Here is a 17,049-nt window from a genome sequence, read left to right on the forward strand (position 1 = left end):
CGTGATCGGCCTCACCCGTCGCGCTCACCGCAAGTCCCCCTCCAGGCCCGGGTGGTCGTACGGGGGAAGGACAGCAACCGGCTGTGTCCCCACCGTTCTGCCCCCTCTGGGCGCCTCCAGAGAAGGGCTCCACGAGGCAGGACCCGGAGTTTGCTCACCAGGCAGCCCCTCGCCCGGAGTAGGGCCTGGCATCCAGCAGGCGCCCAATATATGCCTCGCGGAGGATGCATTCCGCCGCCGGAGCCAGGGGTGGGGGGTAGACCAAGAATTCTTATGCCACCTGTAAGGTTTTAGTCCTCGAGGAACCTAGGCTTTTTCAGGTCAGGTGTTCTTCAAAACCTTTCTTCCAGCAGCTGATTTAGAACCAGATAAAAGTCCTAGAAGGGCCAGGAGGGCACCACCACGACCGGCTCTGAACTCCCCACCCGAGACGGTGCGGCGGCCTCAGCCTGTGGGCGCAGGTGTCGGGTCTGAGAGGCGTGAAGGAGGAAAGCTGCAAAGGAGAAAGACGGCTGGGCTAGGTAACCTGGGAGTATGAGGGAGAAAGAGAGAAAGAGATAGGTAGAGGCTGTCTTTCCATTGCCTTCGGTATTCTTTAATCACCTGCAGCTATGTTTTGTAGTTTTCAGTCTACAAGTCTTTCACCTCCTTGGATAAGTTAATTCGTAGATATTTTATTCGTTTTGGGTGCTATCGTAAATTGAATTGTTTTCTTAATTTCTTTTACAATTGTTCACTGCTAGTGTATAGAAACACAACTGATTTTTGTCTATCTTGTACCCTGTCATTATACAGAATTCGTTTGTTGACTCTGGTAGTTTTGTGTGGGTTATTGAGAATTTTTCTATGTATAGGAGCACGCCATTCGCAAAAACAACGACAGGAGAGGTTCCCTGTTTTGGGTCGCTGCAGCCCCTGAGTCTTGGATCAGCATGCACAGCCTAGGCCAGGGAAATCGAAATCGGCGGGAGCCTTTCTTTGCAAGCCAAGCTCCAACCGGCAGGAGCACAGTGACCCCTCCAGGCCCATGCAGGGCCGGCGCTAGGCCCTAGGACTTTCCGGGACGTGTGAGGCCCGAAAAGGGCAGATTCCGATCAACCCAGACAAATGCTCCCAGACAGAGGAGAAGGTTGTTCTTGGAGCCGCAGGCGCTCTCCTCAGGGTGGGCGGCACCGGGAGCGTCAGCGAGGGCGCAGCTGGAGGGAATGCTGACTCCAGGCCTTGGGGGTCTCGGGCGGAGTCTGGGCGTCCTCAGAACGTGGAGTCCTCCGGTGAGCTGTGCGCCTCGCCACCTCGCCCGCCTGCTCTGTGGCCAGTAGGGGGCAAGGCACCAAGTCCAAAAGGTAGAACCATACGGTGTTGCCGGTGGTGATCAGGCACGGGAAGCCCGTTTTGTTAGGATTCGAATTCAGACCCAAGCAGCCAGGCTCCCATCACCGCACCAATCACACCACGACCACTGTGCTCCACCGGGGACCTACGGAGCTGTGGTCGGATCCACGTTAGCGCAGCCGTCTTTCTCCTTTGCAGCTTTCCTCCTTCACGCCTCTCAGACCCGACACCTGCGCCCGCAGGCTGAGGCCGCCGCACCGTCTCGGGTGGGGAGTTCAGAGCCGGTCGTGGTGGTGCCCTCCTGGCCCTTCTAGGACTTTTATCTGGTTCTAAATCAGCTGCTGGAAGAAAGGTTTTGAAGAACACCTGACCTGAAAAAGCCTAGGTTCCTCGAGGACTAAAACCTTACAGGTGGCATAAGAATTCTTGGTCTACCCCCCACCCCTGGCTCCGGCGGCGGAATGCATCCTCCGCGAGGCATATATTGGGCGCCTGCTGGATGCCAGGCCCTACTCCGGGCGAGGGGCTGCCTGGTGAGCAAACTCCGGGTCCTGCCTCGTGGAGCCCTTCTCTGGAGGCGCCCAGAGGGGGCAGAACGGTGGGGACACAGCCGGTTGCTGTCCTTCCCCCGTACGACCACCCGGGCCTGGAGGGGGACTTGCGGTGAGCGCGACGGGTGAGGCCGATCACGAGTGGGAAATGGAGGACTTGAGGCCGAGAGAGGCGGCAGTCGTCTCGTGTAGAGGGGCCGCTTTCGAGGCGGCCAGGAGCAGGCGAAGATGGTCGTGGGCCCGGCCTTGTTTCGTCGGAGCCCCCAGCTCACTCGGGCTCGGTGTCCACGGTCCACGAGACTCAGTGTCTCCGGCGCCGGCGAGGTTGGACAAGATAGAGACATTTGAATCTCCTTTCCGCTGGGGTTGGAGGGGACGGGGAATACATTCTGATTCCAGGATGTTACAAGGAAGCTTCCCAGCGGCTCGTCTCTGTGGCGCAATCGGTTAGCGCGTTCGGCTGTTAACCGAAAGGTTGGTGGTTCGAGCCCACCCAGGGACGAATCTTGGTTCTTGGAATCTGATGAGCGAGGTCTCAGCTGTCGCTTTTATGCGTCTGCCCTTTCAGTTCCTCCCCAGCGCCCCTCTCCCGGAATCTCCACCCAGCTGATCTCGGCCTGCTCCCGGTTTTTACCTGGTGCCCCTGGTCTCTCTGCACCACATGGAGGGCTGCCCTCACTAAGTCATCTGCCTTGTACGTTCCAGGACAACTGCCAGAGGATGAAGGCACACGCACACGGGTGGCGGCAATCCCTTACTCAAGCTGCGACGTCGGCAATCAAGCTCCATGGCACCACCCGCGCGGAGTATCCACCGCCCCACCTCAGGACGCCTCAGCCCTTGCATTTGGGACTGCCGCTTTCTACTCAAAGTGATCTGCAGAGTCAATGCAGTTCCTATTCAAAATTCTTTCTTCTGCGTTTTCGAATTGCTCGCTGTTAATCCCTTGCAGTACATTCCCTTTCAGACAGTGTAGTTTTCACCTCTTTACGTTAGAGTGGGTCTTTTTTAAATGGTTCCCGTGTGTACATTTAACTGTTGGAAGTTACGGAATACAGTTGGAATAAATGTTTTAATTGTCCTTCTCTGGTGATTCTAACATCTGTGTCAGCTCTGGGTCATTGGCAAATGACCGATGTGTCTCTGCATGATGGAGGGGGGGGGGTCATTGGATACCCCAAAATCTCTGATGGAAGGCCAGGCATGGTGAATGGTGCCTTGCTGGAAAGGTGCGTGTTCCTGTAACTGCTCAACTTTGTTCATGGATGCATTTAAGTTACTTGCAAACAGTTCGGTCGTTTCCGCTCTTGCTTCTATGATTTGCGAAGTGGTTCCGAGCAGCGATGAGTCTGGGGCTAACTAGCTTCCGCTACTGAGGCAAGACATTCCTGAGTACTCCACCCTATGCCCTCCTGAATTACGATGTTTTCTGGTTGCGGTTGTTTTTTGTTTGTTTGTTTGTTTTTCCTTCTAGCCTATCTGCTGGGGAGGAGCATTATCTGTGCGAGTCTCCGAGGCTGTCAAAAATTTCCCCCGACCTCGGGGAGTTTCCTCCCAGAGCTGCACGGGTCAGGCCGGTGCTGCATTCCTCGCTGCTTTACTTTTAGCATTTCTCTCTTCTCCCTGGGAGTCTGTCCTGTGGACGCGAAGTCGTTCGGCCTTCCTGGACTCTTAGCTCAACAAGGTCCACTCCGTTGACCCCCGTGTGCCTTGGTTGGAAAACTCTCCCGGCCTTAGATCGGAGCCATTGCTTCCCCGCTCTCGGGGACCACTCGCAGCCCTCGTTCACCGGAGGCCTTCTCTCTCTTCCTTTTTTTTTTTTTTTTCTTTTAACAAATTGATTCTATTCATTTTTGGGTGCATTGCGGCGAGGTTGCTGCTCCCGGGTTATCCCCTGATTGCCGAAAGCGGGAGGGGTGGCCTTTCTCGTTGCGGAGCGCGGGCTCCAGGCGCGCAGGCTTGAGGCGTTGTCAGAGGAGGGCCTCACTTGCGCTGTAGCGTATGGGATCTTCGCGGATCAGGGCTTGAAGCCGTGAACCCGTGTCCCTTGTCTTGGCAGGCTAATTGCTATCCACTGCATTACGAGGGAGACCGAGACGGCCAGTCCCCGGGGAAACGTTTTTGCACGTTGCCCGCATGGGACTGTGACTGTTGTTTGAAGCAGGGGAACAAATGCAGTTGCTGTGCCTGCGTGTGGCGTGACCCCCGCCCCGGCTTCAAGGTTCAAAGCTGGGCCGCAACCTGTGGAGACTCTCGAAAGAATCCTGCAAGGAACCGACTAAGGAAGACCGACTTCTTAAGTAGTAAGACAAACTCTCGGCGCTTGCGCAGAACGCTAATACTCAACTCACACGAAAAGGAAAAAAAAAAAAAAAAAAAAAAACGAACACGCACTCTCACACGTATCGGGGTCCGGGGGGTGCTAGGCTATTCCCTACGCCTGGGAACACAAAAAAATCGAACAAACACAACAACAACCCAAGACAGCACGCGAGAAAACCGGCTATTATTTTTAATTAAGCGATCTTTAATAAGCACGGGGCCCCGCTAGGAATTTTAATTCTGCCGTTAGCACACTCATTGCCAGGGGAGAGCGCGCACGCAGTCCCCCACTACCACAAATTACGCAGTCGAGTTTCCCCCATTTGAGGAAATCGCAGGGGTCAGCACACTCGCAGTGCAATGAGTGAGCCTCACCCTGGGAAAACCACCTTCATGATCATGGTATCTCCCCTGCCAGGTAAGTATGAACCACTCTGCCCCCGCCCCCCCGTACAGCCTTAGTCTCCTACACTGTACACACACGCTCCCTACCCACCCTCCGCGCCCCCTCCTCTTCCACGCCTCTCAGCCCCTCCAAACGACTCTGCTAATAAAATCCAAGCAACTTCTCTGGAAAACTTCCACAGCCCGGGAAGTGGCTCGCGGGGAATTGTACCCCTGCGCTGCGAGATTTACATAAGCCAAGCCCCATTCCTGACCTCTAAGGCGGCGCCTCTTCTCTAACCCCCGCCCTGTCCCCGCCCTGCCGAGATGACCAATGGGCGGGCCGGCTGCTGAGGGGGGAAGTGATGTCATCACGCCCGCCCACTTCGGGAGCCCACCAAGCCGAGGTAACACGCCTCTTACCCTTTATCTGAGATACCGGCGGATTTTGCCAGCCTCCTCGAATTCTTCTTACCTTTTGTCCTGCGTTACACGCCGGGGAAAGGAATTCTGGGATCGTGTGTTATGCTGATGCAAAATGTTTTTAAGAAGTAAAGAAGTTGTAAAACAATGGATACAAGTGTATATTTATGTATGTGTCTTGTGTGTAGACATGTAGATTCAGGGTTACATCTCAGAGTGCTACTCGGTGTATTTTCTGTGCACGTCCTTCCTACTTCAATCTCGTGGTATCCCAGGGACCGTGTTTTTCCTTTCCTCACCATACAGAATACAAGAAATGACGATTCTGAAAAAGAAGCTGATGACCAGAATAAGGGATAGGAAGATGACCTGTTTGCTTGAAGAGCGAGGTTGGTTTGTTCGTTTGTCTTCTCTTCCTGGGTGAGACTGGGTTAGACCTGAGGGCGGGGCGAGGGGAGGCTGAAGAAGGCAGCCAACTTGTGTTTTCAGACCAGAGAGCAAGGAGCGGAGTAACTTGATCCTTGAGGGTGCCTTTGGCTTAAGGGGGAAGCTGACTCTTCCGGAGAATCCTGGAGCCGACAACAAAGGAACTCAGCACCCAGCTAACTTCCAGGAAGAAGCTTCCTTTCCTCCCCCTGCTTTTCCCCTTTCCCCTCCTTTCTCTCTCTGCAGCCATCAGAAATAAACTCTGGCTCATTTCATCTGAAATATGCTTTATTCCAGGGAGAGTAATAGCTCAGAGAATCTCTGAAAAAGATCTCTAGAAAAATCTCTAGAAAAGACAAGGAAACAGATTATCCCCTAGAGCCTCCAGAAGGTAAGGCAGCCCTATTGACCCCTTGATTTTAGTCCAGTGAGACCTTTGTTGGACTCCTAACCTACAGAACTGTAATATAATAAATGTGTGTTCTTTTAAGCCACTAAACTCATGGTCACTTATTACGGCAGACATAGAACACCAATTCACTAAGTGTCTAGCACATTCACCTTAGCAGTAATAAGATGGGGGACCTAATGAACCCTATATAAATCTGCAGGTTGTCTGTCTGTCCTAGGTTGACAGGTCAAGAGATATTGGTACATGTTTAAAGCATTACATTAGGTATCTTTTTTCCTTTCCGTTTTTTCCCTAAAGGACTCTCGCCCTATTTCCAGCACGGGTGTACCCAACATGGTTCTCACTGGAATTACAGCAAATTGGAAGACAGTGGTGGTGACACAGGTTGATTTCATTTGCTTTTAAGAATGGGTTCTAACACGTAGAGGGAAAGAATATAATTTATGGAAAGTTAAATACCGTAGAATCCTCCATTCCAAAGATACATTTTTTGCAACTTTTTTTTTTTTTCTTCTTTTTTTTAGGGTGAAGAACTACTTTTCAGAGGGTGAAACACAAGACTGGCTTTTAGGAATTTTCCCCCAAAGTAATTTGTGACTGGATCCTGTTGCCGAAACTTGGCCTCTGTTCACCGGTGCCGAAGAGGAACGCGGAGACAGAGTTTTGGGTGAAGTAGAAAAGAGTAGCTTTTATTGCTTTGCCAGGCAGAGGGGGCCACGGCGGGCTAATGCCCTCAAGACTGTGTGACCCACCCTGGAGGGCGTAGTGAGGAGTCTTACAGTGTCCGAGGAGCAGGGCGTGATCAGCTCGCGGACAGTTCTCAGACTGGCTGGCATCAAGGGGAAGTTTCAAGCGTCATCAACTTTCTGGTTTCAGCCAGTCCAGGGTCTATGTGCCTGTGGGCAGCACTTTCCATCTGGAGGGGGTCTGCTCCCTGTAAAACCACTTAGGAGTGTGTGTCAGGCCTTTATCTGTAGCTTCAGTGAACTGGAAGTTCGGTGATTCCGCCATGTGGCGGATTTAGAGTCTAAATTGTTGCCCGTTCCCCAGCCCAACAGCTGTTCTTTGTTTCTACACCTTCACATTCCCTATCATTAAGTCTTTATTACTTCAAAAGACAAGGACACGGGGGGCTCGTACACGGTTTCAACCCTGACCAGGTCTGAGACTTACACGATGCATATGCTGTTGTTTTCATAAACGTTAACGTCCATAAAATGAAGTTCTTAAAAGCATTATTTGAGTTCTCCATTGATTACTGGTTATATCATCAATACCTTCCAGCGCTGGCAGCACAGGGAGGAAGGAAGAATTGCTGGGATGCTTGCATCACCACAGGGCAAGAGGTCCTCAAAGTTTACTGCTTTATCTTTAAGTAATACTTCATAGTTCGGCTGACTTTTCATCCATTCTGCTGATGCTGCCAGTGAGTTCCTCTGTAGTGACAGCCAAAGGCACTTACGGAAAATACTTAAACAACCAAGTGTAAAAGCAGAAGTCGAGGTCACTTCATCTGCTACGGATGTGGGGCATGTGTCTACCTCAGGCCTGAGTCTTTTGATGGGTCTTTTGGTAACTGGTGGCGGCGGTGGTGACAAGGTTTGAGTTGTTTTATTTTTTATTTTATTTTTTATCTTTATTTTATTTATTTATTTTTTTGGCCACGCCGGCGGGGCCTGCGGGATCTTAGTTCCCCGACCACGGATCGAACCCGTGCCCCCTGCAGTGGAAGCTCACAGTCTAAACCCTGCACCGCCAGGGAAGTCCGTGAGTTTTTTTGTTCATGTTGTTGTTTGTTTTAATTTTTCAACTGTTACTAGGAAATAATTGTGGAGCAAGTGCTTGGTTTTAATGCTGGAAAGCAAAAGAACGTAACTAAGGACTTTTCCCAAGGAATGCTTTGAGATCTTTATGTCAATTTGTGGTGTGACTTATCCACTTTTTCAATTAAGGATTCTTAATTAAAGGAAAACAAGCTTATTTATAGGTTCGAATCAGTCTTACAGAACAACAGGTTTTCAACTGGGATCCGCAGCCCACCCGCATCTGAAACATGTGGTTTGTGTGTACGTGAAAAATGCCGACTCTAGGGCCCCACACCAACGAAACCTCTGGGGGTTGGAGCCCAGGAAGGAGCTTCTGTAATCTCCACAGCTGATTCTGAGGCACTCTAATTGTAAGAACTGCCCTTTAATATTTGTAGATAAGGGGATTGTTACAAAATGACAAGAGGGTAAATAATCATTCTTTTAAAGTTAGGCTTCAAGCGTTGGACAGCGAGGTGAGCTCTTCCTGACAGTTTGTCTTTCCTATTCTTCCCCACTCAGCCTAGGGACGCGTGCAGAAATTAGAAACAAAGTAGGGGAAGAAAACCTTATTTCTTTACACACATTTTGCTTTAATAGCCACCGAAAAGATTGTTTCATTTCCTCTCACTGACCCTGTCCACCAGTTATGTTGGCCTTTAACGTATCGCTATAGCAGCATGTATAAATATATATCATACATTTATTCACACATACAGACATTCGAAAGCACTGTGAAGACACAGACTAGGCTTTGGCACAACTGGGGGCCGCTCACGTGTCACTTAAAAATGATCACTGGTTCATTTACACAAGACTTTCAACAGGCTTGGTGTGGCCAGTGGCCCCCAAGTCCCAGAGAGAAGTTAGGATGACAAAATCGGACAGTGTATTTAGAGTGAGGTCAGTACACTTCTTGGAGATCATAAAAGCATAGAAATAGGAGGTCTAGGCTAAGCACGAGACGGCATCTGGGGATCACTGCTCTCACCACGTGGATTCAAAGAACTCAGGTGCTGCAGTGTAGACCGACACCCAGCCTGACTGTGACCCAGCCGCGCTGGCCCCGGGTCAGGTCGTCGGGCCCCTGCCGACACTGTCCTGCGGGGCACCGCTGCTCAGTCCTGAGCTTTTCGATCTGCCGTGGAGCTCCAGCGTGGGGACCACATGCTCCATTGCTAGGAAGCAGGTCCCGTTTCCCCCGAGTTGACCCTCGGAGGATGAGGCGAGAAATGTGCTGTTGCTGGTTCCCAAGCCCCTGGGGCGTTCAGAAGCAGCGCCACAAGGTCCTCTACCAACGATGCCTGTTTTGCTTAGTGCTGGGCCCGGTGGACCTTGGCTGGTTGTTCCTCAACAACTGCAGGAGAGGCCCTCTGCCTTTCGCCCTGCCCCACCAGGCCACATCTCTGACTCCTTCCAGACCCTCCAGCAGGGTTGAAGAACTTCGTGACAGTCTATAAGGTTGAGGTCTCTCACTTGTGGCAAAGCCTTAAGATCTGTTTAAAGAGAAGGTGGGGTGACTTCATGATAGCCCTACAGAAATTAAGACCTGTTGAGAAACTATTTCTCCTGTGAATTTTTTTATACACAAAAGAATGAACAATGAGAACTCCACTTAGATATTTTTTGGAAGGAGGTAGGTAAGTGGTATCAGGACATGTGTAGACAACTTAAGAGTGACTGCTGAGGGGTTGGTTGCTATCAGTGGTGACCTTCACAAGCCCCCAGGCAGCCTTGTGTATTAGCATGGCCTAGGCAACTGGAAGGCAGGTGCCCCCAAGGTTCCATGACCGCCCCCACACCTACCAGTTCTGTTACTGCAACTCCAAACGGTAACCTAGCATGCTGGGTCCCCCTCTGTCACTCCTGTCTGAGTGTGAGCTACAGACGGTGCCTTTGGCTCTGAGTGCTGGCATAATGAACCTTGTTTTTGCAGTTGCAAACCCTCAAGTTTCTCCCAACAGTAAGTTAAGAATTCCAGTTTCTGTCATCCCTCAGTCCTGATTAAACTTATGTGATTTCACATGTTTTTAATCCATCATATGTTTGGATTTCTTCTCCCCAGTCCCTGGCTCTACCTTTTCTCGCACATGTCACCATGGCAGTATCTCTTGGCCCTTTATCTGAGCCAAGGGTAGAATTTACACTCACGGAAATCAACCAGGAACTTCAGTTGTAGCTGGCAAAGAACAAGCAGAACTTCCAAGACCTCCCAGAGAAATTCCTTGTATCCCAAGCTACTGCCTACTCCCTGGCCAACCAGCTGCAGAGATACAGTTAAGTCCTAGGGGTCGTGGTCACCAAAGTGATGAATGGTCACTGTCTTCCCTCTGAGAAACAAAAACTCTCCAGACTTTGTCTCCTATTCCCTTTGTCATTTTGAATTTCATTCTGACCACAATCCAGGAAAGGTGGAAGTGGCTATTTTACCCTCAGTTCCCTGAGGATGGGAAAACCCAGGCACAAAGAGTTGAGCCACTTTTCCAGGTTTGCGGTGAGTTGTAGGGTGAGATTAGAGTTAAAATCCCAGATATTGATTCTTGGTTCAGGCACTGAACTGCCTGTTTCTCTCAGGAACAAAGCTAAACTGTGTCAATTGGAATCTGTTCTGTTCTGTATCTGATCCTGCATCACCGTTGGCTAAACGACTGGAAATTGGATGGAGTTCATCAGTCCAAGTTTCCCTGATGTCCCATTGGCAAAGCCCTGTGCTAGCTACACTGGGCTAACGTGGTGGTTACACATGGGATAGCAGGGGATAGTACCTGCTCAAAAGGAGCTTAAGGGTGAGACTGCCCCTCACTGAAACCATGGCTACCTGTTTGAGTTGTAATGAATAATGAGTCACTTCTGACAAAGCTCTGACAATAGTCCCTGGCACAGTGTAACACAGTAAGTTCAAGTTCTACTATGTCTAATAACACAAACTTTCATAGTATTTGGGCACATTGTTTTCCAGGTCCTTATGGTTTCATGTATTCTCTTTCACACAAGTGTATCCAAGTGAGTTTTTTACCTTTGAGATACTTGTTCATTACTGAAATCCCAGCACAAGGGAACCATCAGTCCTATGGTCCTAGGGGTCTTCCCAACCACACAGGAATCACCAGGAATGCCCCTGCTCAGCGTTTCACCTAAGAGGCTGCAAATATTGGTAAGTGGCCCAGGATTCAGTGTCAGTTTGCCAAACACCAGTTCATCTTGTCTAGTTACTTTCTGTGCCTTGGAGCTTCTGTTTCCTCAGCTCTAAAACAGGGAGTAACCGAATGCCATGCAGGTGGGAGGCTGAGGAATCAGATGTGGAAATCCCTGCGTGGAGCCTGGCACCGAGGTTACATCTGTCCCCGAGATGGACCCTGCCTCCTCCCTTGAAGGCGGTGACCGCAGCAGCCTGTCCAGCTTTCCCCTGAGGCAGCGTCTCTGTTTCCCCAGAGTGTGAAGCATTTAAGGACATCACTGAATCTGTGCTGGGGGAGAAGCTGCTGTTTGAGGCGCTGAGGCTAGCAGAGAAGCTGGCAGAGAAGCCCACGCAAGCTGAGAGGTGAGGTAAGGAGGGCAGAGATGTTCATGGCAGGCACATGGCACAATATTTATAAACCAGCAGGAGAACACCAATTGGTGAATTACAGACTCCAGTTGTTATTCAGAGCCTCATTTACTCCGCTTTTAGAAACACTATTGACTTAAAATCACATATGAAATTCACCAAATTCAAGTGAACAACTCAGTGGCATTTGGTACCATCACAATGTTGTGCAATCAATACCTCATTTACCTTTACATCACAACCCCCTCCTGACTGACTACACCTTATCATCTATTCTTGACCGTGTCATTCTCATGTTTATTTTCTAATTCACACCAGCTGTATCTGTCCACACTCCTTGGGGATGTTCTCACAGAAATCCCTAATAGTCTGTCATCTTTGCATTTTAAAATTGTATCTTCTGTCCCACCTTGGGACATGTGATATCCTAACTCGAAGTCAGGCACGAGAGCTGACCCAGTTATGGCGGACATTATGGGAAGTGAAAGATGACTGTCCTACTCCAGCAGCACCTCAAGGACTTCCTCATCCACAACGACCTTGACAACCACCAGGGGCAGGGCTTCCAAGAGCGGCTGATGGAGGGACACAGGCTGGCAGAGCACCTTGCCCACAAGCTCAGCCCAGGTAAGGGGGCCACAGTACTTGATAGCACTGAGCTGCTCCAAGGTCCCCTGCTCACAAGAGACTCCACACCTGCACTAGGAATGTTTTTTATCAGCCTTCCTGTTTCATGTCCCGTTTGGGGCTATGATAGGAACAGGACTGGCTGAGTGGGAGAACAGAGGAGAAATACACAGGGTGGAGGGCATAGTATTCCAACTGTCTGATTCCTCCCTGATAGACCATGGCCTTTGGGGCAGGAGGCAGCATCCGCCCAGTGTTAAAGCACAGAAAGGACGATGTGACAGGAGGCAGCTTGTTAGAGTGAAAAGAGCCCTGGACTAAGCATGAAAGTTCCCAGGGTCCAGCCTGAGGGCTGTCTTTAGTAACAGTGAGTGAGTGAGTGATTTTTTTCCTATCCCAGTATCTGTTTCCTCTTCTGTAAAATGGATTAAATAATCTGTTGATGGTAGCTGTAGTGATGAAATGGGGAAATATTTACGAATGCACTGCAGAAAAAAGAAAGCCCTTCACTGTGTGGTGCCAGATAAGGTACTTGATGTAGTCAGACTCGGTGTTGGGAAAGTTGTTTAGAATGGACCACTTTCCATAGAGAGACTTTCCCTTGATAACCAAGAGAAGCCACCTTGAAGAGCCCAGGGATGTGGGACATGGTTCTTCTCCTTAGAGAAAGGAGAGGATCTTGTGAGAGCTGTGAAGATGTATAGAGCCTGTGTCTTCGGCAGAATTTGTGGCAGGATTGATGATCCAGTTGTAGAAGTCAAGATGGAAGGTGGACAAGTATGCAGTGATATAAGGAAGAAAGGACACTTTAAATGTTTGTCCAATTTCAGGCAGAAAGTGTCATGATGGTGATTCTCTGGTTTAAAGTCAGACTGCCTGATGGATCAGAAATCCATGCTCGGGCAATTGTTTAAAGACAATGCATTAGAACTTCCATACGGTACTAATTCATGCATAGGTATTTATGACGCTATGACCATGTGAGTTGCTGTGTTTGTAGTGAGTGAAGTGGCAAGAAGCTGACTGGATATTTCTGAATTTGTCTGCAGAAATTCATGAAGATGAGGAGGATGAACAAGCACAAGAGACACTCACACCCAGGTAACTGAACTATCAGGAGCTGTTAATGGGTAACGGGTAGGTAAATTATGGACAGGGTCAGAGAGAGTCAAGATACCAGATGCAAGGATAAGCAAAACTGCAGACTGTATTGATTTACTTTACTCAACCCACATGGAAATGGCCCTGTTAACTTGGTTGTCTGTTGTCTCCGTGCTACTTGTATGTATGACCCAAGGTGAATGCACCACCCTTAGGATTTCCTGCACACACAGAGAATATCTATTCTCTCCTAAAGGAACTCCAAGGTGAGATAAATATCTACACCTACACAGTTGTTTTAGGTCCTTGGGAGGAAGGTACCTAGCAAAGGAATTAGTAGAGAAGTAACCATAAAAATTAAGCATCAGGACAACTATCTAGAAAAAAGATTGGTTGTCATGTGACAGTAGTAAGTTCTATTCCTAAAAAGAAGGCATAGTATCTCTGGGAGTCTATAATGCCTTAATAGCCATATTCACTTGACTACTTTATCTTAAATTGAACATGACTTAGGACCCCGGGGGTAGCATCTGGTATGGAAGTTCATGTGTGTTTCATGTTCCTGAAGGTACCATACTGGGATGGTTGAGTCTCACTCCTCATCAGACGTTGTGTGGCCAGTGCACGGAGCACCTGCTGGCCTCCCTCTCCTGCCCCGTGGCAGCCACACTCCACTTCACATATGGGAGGATAGTTCCTTCCCTCTTTAGGGGACTGCCCTTTTGGTTTCTCTGACACTCCCGATGCCTCCCATCAAAACCAGCCAGGGCAGCTTGGGGTCGGATCCTCTTCGTTTAATTTTCTGTTATCCCTCTCCCACCTGGCACAGTGTGGAGCTGCAGGAGGTTGAAAAGAAGGAAGTGCCTCAGGAATCCCAGGATGAATGTGTTTTGACTCCTTCAATTCTCCAAGGAAGTTCTGACTGCAACCAGCCTTACAGTGATGGCAAATTTGCATTTGATGAATCAGAAGTGGGCCCTGCTCCGGATGGAGCCTGTGGTTGCTCCCATGCTAAAGAGGATGAAATTCCGACCGATCTCCCAGGTAGCCTCCATATTCTTTGTTCCCCACACCTGTGTAGACTGAGGAAGGTCATCTCTGAAGATAGTCCCTATAGACACATCTTGGTTAAATCAGGGAAAAGGATCTATTATGAAACACAGACATCAGGTGGCTCAGGGAGCCTTTATCCTTTTCTAGGCCCCAGTCATGCCTTTGTCACCCTGGCACCAGTGTCAGGCATTTGGACCCAAATCAGGTGTGACAAACTCTCATCCACCTTGGGTGGAAATCCACAGGAGGTGTTTGTCAGACCTAGTTTGGATCAAATGTGTCTTGTCACCTGCAATGATCTAATTTTTGTTTTTTTGTACAATGTCCCTGGCCTTTCTCTCCCTATCCAGACACAATGGCAGACTTGCATATACATTAGGAGAGGTTGTTTCCCTGCTCTCAGTCCCAGTCTCCATCTTCTCTATGTTGGCTTCTGTTAACTAAGCAGTCATCCGAAAACCAGGACAGACACAGCTGTACCACTGCCTTGTTTGGATGTTTCCATGAAGCAAGGCTGGGCTCTGGCAGTCCCTTCAGCCTTGAATGGCCATGGTTTCTGTGTCGCACCAAAGATTCTTTTTGGTTTGAGGGTTTATACAATTCATCCATCACTCTAGTCTCAAGTATAAATTCCTCTAAACCATCAGCAACCACATAATCTGATGGGACTAACCAATATTGTAGAAACAATTCTAGAAAATAACTCAGCTCATTTTCTAGGATCACTGGGGAAAATATATTATGAACTATTTATACAGGATCAGAACAAAGGCTATTGGGAGAGCGCTCTACCAGATCAATAAGAGAATTTCCCTGATGGGTCTGGGGTCCAGTCTAATTCTAAGACTTAAGTGTCCTGGAATGTCTCTGCTAATGTATTATGTTCTTGCACTGAGAATATTAATGTCCTCGTGGTGTGTTCACTGAGTAGGTATGTGTGAGGCGTGATTTGCTTACTGTGACCCACTGTCTCTGAATTTCTTACTAGACAATCAAAATGATCATAAGCAAGTGGATGGACAAGAGCCAATGTCCATACTTTCTTTTTGGTGGTAGAATCTACAGCAGTGCTGTAATGTAATAAAAATGCAAGCCACATATGTAATTAAAATTTTTCTAGTAGCCACAATGAAAAGTAAAAACTATAAGCAGACAATAATACAAATATAATCTTCTACATAGCTAATTAATGCTACACATTAAAGGAAATATAATTCCAGCAAAGTTTTAAAGTTGTGTTTAATAGAAAAATATTGTGCATGTCTTCAGCTTTTAAGTTTACATTCACATGAATTATAAATTAAATATAATTAAAATCCACTTCCTCAGTCCTACTAGCCACATTCTAAGTATTCAATAGCCATATGTGTCTAGTGGCCCCTATTTTGGACCTGGCAGATACAGAGACTGATGAGATTCACATTTGCTATCTTGGCAAGACTACCTCAGAAGTGGTGTGTGCTCTCTGATCAGGAGGCACATCAAGTCCTGTGTGTCTCTTCTAATAATACTAGCAGCCCTCGGAGTTCAAGGCTTAGATCCATTAACTGATTATGTGGAGTAAAATGGTGATATTCCATGGTCATGTATTATTTAACTGGAACACTTGTATAAAAAGAAACTTCCCTTAAATACTAAATACTGTTTAGTTACTTAGTGGTACCCTCTGTAAAGAAAACTGCAGCTTAATGAGCAATTCCCCAAGCATCCTCTGTGGTCACCAGTTAGTTTCTTTTATTTCTTTTTTTTTTTTTCCCCTGTGCTAATATGAATTCAAAGTTTCAAACACATTGAAGTATTTCAATTCATTGCAATATAGTCTTTACTGATACTCCAATTATCCTCTCCTTCAGCAGTGAAAGTGACTTTAAGCTGGCTCCTTCATCCTTTTGATAAGATTCTAATAGTCTTTGAGACCTTTCTTGATATCAATATGACAAGGTGCTTCTGTCTCATCCTGAATATTTTCTGCCCCTGACCTGGACTCAGTCATTTCTCTAAGAATCTCTGGTTTCTTTTTATGCAAAACGTTATTCCCAAATCAAATTGTATAACCTAAAGATACTCATTGGAGTTGGTTTCTTTCTAGGCCTTTCCAGTGGACAGAGCTAGGAAATACATACTCATATTTGTATGTATGTATTCACATATATTCACATTCATAATTCAAATTCAGAACTACAGGCTTTTTATTGAACGTCTTTCATCTGAAACTCTTTTCTCTAATACCAGTATTTTTGTCTTTAAGGACACTGGGAGTAATAGAAATACAATATCTTTTACAGTCTCCTTTGCTTCTTCCCGCATTATATAGACAAAAGAATAAAGAAATACCAACAATGCCAATAGTAACACAATTGAGGAAAGCAGTTTTTAAAATTTTGTCACGGTCCTGGGGTATATATATTGTGTTTTATGGTCTCTTCGGAGAGTTCTTATCCAATATGGTTGTTCCACAAAAGACGTACACAGGTTCATTTGTTACATTGTGTTTTTCAATGTCTAGAGGTGACATTTATAAATTTACTTATTTATTATGTTTGGCTGTGTTGGGTCTTCGTTTCTGTGCGAGGGCTTTCTCCAGTTCCGCCGAGCGGCGGCCACTCTTCATCGCGGTGCGCCGGCCTCTCCCATTGCGGAGCACAGGCTCCAGACGCGCAGGCTCAGTGGTCGTGGCTCACCGGCCTAGCCGCTGCACGGCATGTGGGATCCTCCCACACCAGGGCTCGAACCCTTGTCCCCTAGCATTGGCAGGCAGACTCCCAACCACTGCGCCACCAGGGAAGCCCCTAAAGTTGATATTTAAAAGATTAATTTTATAATGATAAAAAAAAATGAATGTGGTTCCCAACTCAAATCAAACCAAACAAGGCATATTCACTACGGTCTAGCCTTGACTATAAGATCTGCACGTGTCTCAAAGGCCTGGGTGGAGGTGGGTCAGGGATCCCTGCTCTCCCCAGACGCCGGAATCCTTGGCCTTCCTCCTCCTTCTGGCTGAGCTTGGGACGAAAGGACGAGGTTTCCTGGAGTCAAGGTTCAAATGTTAGCCTAACAGCGGCTTTT

The 17,049-nt window shown here is 48.0% G+C and overlaps 1 protein-coding gene and 1 pseudogene across 2 annotated transcripts in view; one reads left to right on the forward strand and one right to left on the reverse strand.

The window, feature by feature from the left end:
- Window positions 1–17,049, reverse strand: part of LOC309659347 (flavin-containing monooxygenase 5-like) — a 108,970-nt gene that overhangs the window by 90,382 nt on the left and 1,539 nt on the right. The gene's annotated exons all lie outside the window — the stretch shown is intronic.
- On the forward strand, window positions 5,329–13,776 carry LOC309656012 (NBPF family member NBPF6-like protein; annotated as a pseudogene). The gene is made up of 7 exons (XR_014268618.1): window positions 5,329–5,401; window positions 6,496–6,517; window positions 7,541–7,617; window positions 11,088–11,196; window positions 11,521–11,829; window positions 12,879–12,930; window positions 13,499–13,776. The product of XR_014268618.1 is annotated as an NBPF family member NBPF6-like protein (transcript).

Source organism: Balaenoptera physalus (assembly GCF_965194825.1).
Source record: "Balaenoptera physalus genome assembly, chromosome: 1".
Lineage (NCBI taxonomy): Eukaryota > Metazoa > Chordata > Mammalia > Artiodactyla > Balaenopteridae > Balaenoptera > Balaenoptera physalus.